Below are 7,931 nucleotides of genomic sequence, written 5' to 3' on the forward strand. Positions count from 1 at the left end.
CAAGTGTTAATACATAGGAAACTGATCAACTATCTGTGGCTTCTGATGGCACCCTGATCTGACCATATAAATCGGATCTGCGCAGTGTTTTTCTAGGTAATGTGGTTGGCTACTTTGCCAATATCTACTTGATCCTCAAGGCAGCTGAACAGACTTGGACCAGGTTAGGACTGGATAGGAGACCACCTGGAAATCCAAGGTGATACTCTACAGGCCAGTCAGTTGAAAAAGCATCTCCGAAGAAAGCAATAGCCAATCACATTCACACAACTGCCAAGAAAACTCATGGGTTTGTCCACAAAATACCCAAGAATCAAATTTAGCTCAAAGAAGACCAGCTTTATTTGATGCATAGCTTGTCATGTGAATGCTTTTATCAATCATCAGTCATTGCTAATGAGGCAGAGACTGCAATCCTTGGTATGCTGACATAAAAATTAATTTCCATCAAAATGAATGGGATTTACTTCAGGCAACATAGACACCACCAGAAACCATGCATGGTTTACCATTTGTTCTCTTACAAATTCCAAGCAATAAACAAATCCTCTGTTCTTTTTGTTCTTGCTCTGGATCCAGATTTCTGATTTTTGACAAGCACTTAGGCATATCCTGGTTCCTCTTGAAGTGGCCACTCAGCTAAGCTAAAATCTAGTGGAACAATATAAAAGGAAAATAACTTGAGCTACACTCAAGCCTGCTCTGAAACATGTTGGTGTAACTCTAGTATCATTTTGGGGATAGTTCCAGGAAAACTATTTGGGAAAATTAATCTCTTTAAGAAGAAATTGGAAACCGTTTGTCTGAAATGGTATAGGGTAGGAGTATCAAACTCATGGCCTGCGAGCCAGATGTGTCACGTGCTGGCCATGGCCATCCTCAGTAGCAAAGGGGGGAAAAGTCACGATATGTCACATGACGACAATGTCATGTGCCGTGAGTTTGACACTCGTGGTATAGGATTTTTTTGTTTGAGCAGGGCGTTGGACTAGAAGACCTCCAAAGCCCCTTCCAACCCTGTTAGTCTGTTATCAAGAAAATCTGCTATTTTTAATGGCATCCCAGCCTCTTGCTTTGGGGGATTATAATTTTTCCTTGCTGGGTACTCAAAGCCAGTTCTGGTTCAGTTTCACTAGATTAGACTATTGACCTATTGATAGGTTTGTGGCTGGAACGGCACCCTGTGCTATTGACCAGCCCCTATTGCATTGGGGTTGCTACAGCTGTATCACCCGATGCAAGTCTGTGCCTCACTACCCTGCACTGATTTAGCACAGGGCTCTCCAAAGTTGGCAACTTTAAGACTTGTAGACTTCAACTCCCAGAATTCCTCAGCCAGCATGAATTCCTCAGCCAGAAATCCTGTCCTTTGCTGCTCCCCCTCTTTCGTCACAAGAGATTCTAGAAAGAAAAGTTGCCTGGTGTCAGGATGGCTTTGTTCTGCCACAGATTCAGAAAGCACAGGAGAGAGAACCAAGAAATTCTGATAACAAGCTCAAAACTTTTCCCCCCCTCCGCCTTTTCCTTGTTGTCGTACAGCACATGATGCCAATAAAGCTTTGCTGAACTGAATTCAACCAGGCCTTCAAGTGGGAACGGGTGTGGTCCTTCTGGCCTTTCCCAAAAAGAGTGGCGGCTTTTCTCTCTGCACTCCCACTGCTCTGTTTCCCTGGGACAAGTAGTGGTCTCTTACGAAATCTCTCTGGGGGAAGGAGGCAGGAAAATCCAACAATCGTCATGGCGAAGCTGACACAATGCATGAGAAGCCTTTGCTTTTTCCCAATGCAATCCTTACAAACGTGGGTCATAGAGTCCTTCCCAAGTAGCTCTTTGATTTATATCTCTCTGGATTTCTGTCCCCCTCCGCCAAATACTTTTGAGGGTTTGAGTTAGTCTTTGTAAGACTCCATAGCACAAGCCAGCAGTTGTGATGCCTTTGGGTTATTGGGCCAATTTTACACTTGCTTCTAGGTTGCAATGCCTTTTAATTTGGATTATTTGGTGCCAGTATTTTGGGTGCCATGGGAGAGATATTTCATACACCCAGCTATAAATCTGTTATCAATGATCTATCTATCCGCCTGCCTACCTACTTACCTATGCATTTTTGTAAGTTCCAGAAAATTAAGCAGCTGTATTTGCCTGGCAGGTTTGCCCATGCTTTCTCTCAATCCAAATGTCTGGCTTTGCATGAGCCATGGAACTAACCATATGAATTTAGTTTGCACAGTACTCTAATCGAGCATGTGGCTTGTGGCTTTGAAGTTCTGTGTAGTGAGAAAACTCAGCGAGGAACAACAAAATTTAGGTCAAGAGTTTGTTGATTTAAGATAGGTTTTGCCAACCTGGCATCTTCCCCAAATATTCAAAACACATGTAGGCTGGAGGGTACTAGTTGAGAAAGGCTGATTTAGAACATAATGAACTGTTCTGAAAGTGTATCCCTGCCCTTTCTGTATAACCCTTTTATGGGAATTCTCTAAGTTGATGACAGCTTTATATATAATAGCACCCTTTCTTCTAAAAGCATTGAAGTACTTTATTTATCTTTCCAATAATTGGGTGAATTAGAGATAGATTGGCTTAAAGTCAGCCACTAAATTTAAAATGTGGTATGGATTTCAGTCCAACCCTTTCCAGCTTAGGTCTGCTCTGTGCTAGCTTGAAGCTCGTCAAGCCAAAATAATTCTGGCTTGAACCCTCTTATTGGAAACAGGCATGGAGTCTGAGTACCAAGCTCCAGGTTCTCCCTAAAGTTAATGCTTCATTTCCACTGATCATCCCCTTACATCAGCAGTTGCAAATCAACTTAAGGTAGGGGATGGCTATCTTTTATGTTTGGATCTGTTCTTAACCCTTTAAAAGCAGCATGTCTTCCTGAAATTAAGGAAACAAGCTTTTTCCCTCATTTTAATCGCACTAGAGGAACAGCTTCCTTTTTAAATTTCTCTACGATGGGATTGCACAAGCGTAAAATAATTAAAAGATACTATTCCTCACTGGCTGTTGTTTAGAAAAGACGGATGAGAGATGTCTTGAAGACCTTGGATAGAGAGTAATAGTTGAAAGAAATCTCAGAATATGTGAAATAGGCCCATCACTTATTTTACTGTCTATTGCTTCTATGCCATATCTGAACTGAAAAATCTGGATGGCCACCAGATATGGCACCCTTAGAGTACAGTAGCTGGATATGAGATGAGCGGCAAATAAATGTTCTAAATATAAATAAACAAACAAACAAATAACTTTTTAAGCTGCTGGTTGTTAATCAGCTTTATGTATTTTTTTCCTGATAGTATATTTTGTGTAGAATATATTTCATCCTATGTCTTCTTGCTCGTATGAAGTTCAGTTAATAAATATAGTTTCTGTTTTCTAAGTATATAGCAAGTTGAATAGTTGGGAGTGTGGCAGCATACATAATTACTTATTTATTATTTATTTAATTATTAATAGTAATAGTTGTGTTATTTCTTACCAGTAGGATGTACATATACATTACACATAAGCAGGTTCACGATGCTGGCTGGGGAATTATGGGAGTTGAAGATTACACATCTTAAAGTTGCCAAGTTTGAAAAGCATTGTGCTAAACCATACAGTAGATCATTTATTTATAGTTTGATATAACGTTGTAACACATTCAATTATGTTTTTTAAAGAAACCATAGCTAAAGAAATTGTGGCTTTGCATGATGGGTGAACCTGGCTATTTGCCTTTGGAGCAATACAGTATTTTCATCCCAGACCTAATGGCTTTCTGGAAATAAGAATTACCAACTAAAGAGAAAATTCACCTCTATTGCCTTTGAAGATCTCAGTGTCCATTATTTGAAAGAAGAAATCTGAATTTTTGCTCCTGCTCTCCAATTCTGATGTATTGGTTTTGACTATAAAGTGGTTGGATGAATATATGAAATGCTTATGATTTCAATGCCAAAAGCAAGGAATTCTTACTTCTTTGCATTTCATAGCTATGCCTTTCAATCCCATTGAGAATAAATAACCATGTAAGAATGGCTACCTAAAATTGCTTTGTAAGGGAGGAAAATGGGGCAAGGGAAACAGATTGGTGGAGGGAATTCCTGCCATAGTAATCTGGGCAGAATTCCTGAAAACTAGGAAAAAGGATGTTTGCCTCCAGATGCTCATGATCCCATCTCATAGACAATGAACACTGCTGGCCTTCAGATCCACAATACAAATGGGGCCAAGGGAAGATCAAAGTTCCATTGTGGTGAGACTGACTAATTTCTTCCTCTTGTTGCTAATAACCGTAGTTTAATATTAAAAGATTAATTTAGATTCCCACCTCCCCATTTTTCCTTCAGAACATGGGAGAGGAGCTGAAAGTCCATGTTAGTTTTTTTGCTTGCTTGCAAGAGTGTCTCATTTCTTCCATTTGCATCTTTAACCACATTTGATCGTGTATCTGATTCAAAAGGTCCAAATCATTGGGATTCAAATGATCCAAATGAACTTCTAGTTGTGCAAGTGGTCAGGCTGATACATTGCTCTGGTTCAAACATTAAACTAAATTGCAATGCAATTTGCTTGATTTTTAGCGTGTATATCTTTTTAGTTAACATACACTGCACAAATCTGGATTTGGATGAAACTCCCTGAGTGATCCGTTGCATTAAATCATGTTTTTTGAATATGTTACACTTGCCTGTTACCTCACCTTGCACTAAGCCCGCATAAACCACAGTTTACAAATTACACTTGTATTGGATTCATATGACACATTTAGCCTACCCGTCCCCACAAAAATAATTCCTAATAACAATTTATGACTTAGCTTGAATTGCAAACCTCACTGAATTCTTTCTTTATAAGTCATTTGTAAGAAGTGGAATTGGTCGGACAGGAATGGGTTTGTACTTTGTACAATATGCTTGGTAGCTTTGGTTTAACCTGCTGCATGAACTCACTAATGTTTATGGCCTAAGGCAGGGCTGTCAAACTCAGCCTGTGGACCGGATGCGTCAAGCTCTGGCCACACCCACACCTGGTTTAGCAAAGGGGGGAAAAGTCACGATACGTCACATGATGCCACTGTGATGATGCAAGTTTGACTCCCATTGCCTAGGGTATTGTGTGAATTTGTCCAACTGTAGTTTAATAAAATCCTTAAACAAACCATAGTCTACTGTGTGAACTCATTCACAGAATCAACCTAGTATATTTGGTTATTCACCATTACTAGAAAAAAAGAGTCAGTTTGTTGTGCTTAAGGCTAGAAACTAGGTGAATGTGAGTTCTAGTCTTGCCTTAACCATAAAGCCAGCTGGGTGGCCTTGGGCTAGTCACTTCCTCTCAGCCATAGGATATAGACAAGAGTAAACCACTTCTGAAAAAGCTTGCCAAGAAAACTTCAGGCACTTGTCCAGGCAGCCACCAAGAGTTAACACTGACTCAAAGGCACCAAGAGAGAGAGAGAGGAGAGAAAGAGAGAAATCGATAATTAAGTGTGTGTTAAGTATTATACAGCAGCCAAATTTAAGTGTTTTTTTTTGTCTCAGCCCATTCATTTATGGCTCAGTATGCCATGTGAAAAAGGAAATCAATGAATAATTTACATTAATGTCATAAAGCAAACTTAAATTAACCATTTGTTGTTAGTTGCAAAGTTGTGTCTGACCCATTGTGACCCCATGGACAATGTTTCTCCAGGCCTTCCTGTCCTCTACCATCCTCTGGAGTCTATTTAAGCTCATGCCGACTGCTTCAGTGACTCCATCCAGCCACCTCATTCTCTGTCGTCCCCTTCTTCTTTTGCCCTCAATCTTTCCCAGCATGAGGCTCTTCTCCAGGGAGTCCTTCCTTCTCATTAGGTGGCCAAATTATTTCAGTTTCATCTTCAGGATCTGGCCTTCTAAAGAGCAGTCAGGGTTGATCTCCTCTAGGACTGACCGGTTTAATCGCCTTGCAGTCCATGGCACTCTCAGGAGTCTTCTCCAGCACCATAATTCAAAGGCCTCAATTCTTTGGCACTCAGCCTTTCTTATGGTCCAACTTTCACAGCCATACATTGCAACTGGGAAAACCATAGCCTTGACTATACGTACTTTTGTTGGCAGGGTGATGTCTCTGCTTTTTAGTATGCTGTCTAGATTTGCCATAAATTAACCATGGGTTAATTAATTTAATTTAATTAATTAATTAAATGTCTAGATATTCCATACATTAACCATGGGTTGTAATTTGCAACAGTAACAGAGTTGGAAGGGACCTTGGAGGTCATCTAGTCCAACCCCCTGCTCACACAGGAGACCTGTACTAGGGATTTGATTTGCTAATACAACCCGTATTTCTTGATACTTGTTAATGTTGAAGTGTGATTTGAGCTGGGCACCACTAGCCTTTTGAGAATTTCCATCTCGTTTTTGGGCAGTGAAATTGAGTAAATCCCATTTCCAGGGAAAGGAAAAAATCTCTAAAATTTTCCAAGAGCAGGGCTGCCCCTTGACGGGGAAATAGAGCTTCTGAGAAGGCGGAGTGGGAAAAGATGTTGGGGTGAATTAAAGAGTGAGAAGCCAGGGAGTCTGAAGACCTGGTTGTACAGCAAAAGAAAAGTCAGTCCAAATATTTCTTCTCCACCTGATAATGAAATAAATACCAGAACTCCCACTCCACCAGTGAGGACTCCTCTGAAATTCTTTTCTACTCTGAAGTAATTTTAAATAAAATCTTTCATCAAGTTGAGTAAGAATTGGGGGATTTCTCTGCCCTACTTTAGTTACATATTTTTTTTCTCTCTCTCTCTGAAGGTTATTATCTTGAAGCTTATCAGAATAGTTCTGGGTATTTTGTAACGCTTCAGGTCCTCTCCCGCCTAGTTACTGCCCCAGATTAGGTATCGTTTAATAAGTAATTATTTAATAAGTAATCATTTGTGGTGAATTGTTGGAAGGAGAGGGCTGCTATTTTTAGCTGAGGCAACAAAATCCTGGCTGCTGTTGATGTTGGTGCTGAAATGTCAATGTGTAACAGATGGGAACAAATTAAGGGCATGCTGCCGTTGCTGTCATCAAGAAAGGCAGGCCGTTTCACAGCAGGGTTGTGATTAGGATGTGTTGCAGAGTGTCCAGGGGAAACTGACTAGGGAGGGAAAGAGAGTTTTCAACAAGTAAAACCATCCTTCAAAGCGAGCAGATTTTTAAAAATGCACCTTAAGGTAAATACTGACCTCTTACGACAAGTGAGAGGAGCAAAGGCTTCCCTAGGTAAATAAGGCCATAGTGGGAAACAGAAGCATTTCCCGTTTGGTTGATTATTGAACAAACTGGGGCAGATCCATCTCTGATGTCACACCGGTGACTCACATCAAGGAACAAGGCAGTCTTTTATTGTTTGCTCACATGATGCAACTGAAGAAATGGGTGTGGGAGGGAGAATTTGCAAGCCCCTTGGTTATTATGGGATTTCATTAATCTCTAATAGCTGATTCCAGGAACTCCTGGGAACGAAATGGAAAACAGGAAGCTTTGGGTATGTTGAAACTCAAAGCAGCTGAAAAAGAGGAAATGGTTTTTTTGGAGGGAACCTATGTGGTTCCGGTGCCTTTGTTCATTAACATTCTCTGGAAAATTAGCAGATATGGTACAACAGTTGTGAGAGCATTTTTTTTAATCATCAGAGAAACTCTTCCGCTAAAACCAAATAGGTGGTTTAATATTCCATCTTTCAATCCATAAAATACCATCCATACCACATGTTGAAAAACAAGAGTTTTTATCTTCCCATCCTTGGTTGCCTGTTTCTCATCCTAGCAGCTGGGATGAGAGCTCTCATTCTAATTTGAACAGCAGAGGAATAGTCAGTAATCTCTAGAGCCCTCAGATCCAGGCAGACCGGATTTAAGCTTTTACATCTCCCATTAAGCCATTACACCTCACAACAGCTTGATTCATACTACACACTAA

The sequence above is a fragment of the Ahaetulla prasina genome, chromosome 1 (genome assembly GCF_028640845.1).
Source record: "Ahaetulla prasina isolate Xishuangbanna chromosome 1, ASM2864084v1, whole genome shotgun sequence".
Classification (NCBI taxonomy): Eukaryota; Metazoa; Chordata; class Lepidosauria; order Squamata; family Colubridae; genus Ahaetulla; species Ahaetulla prasina.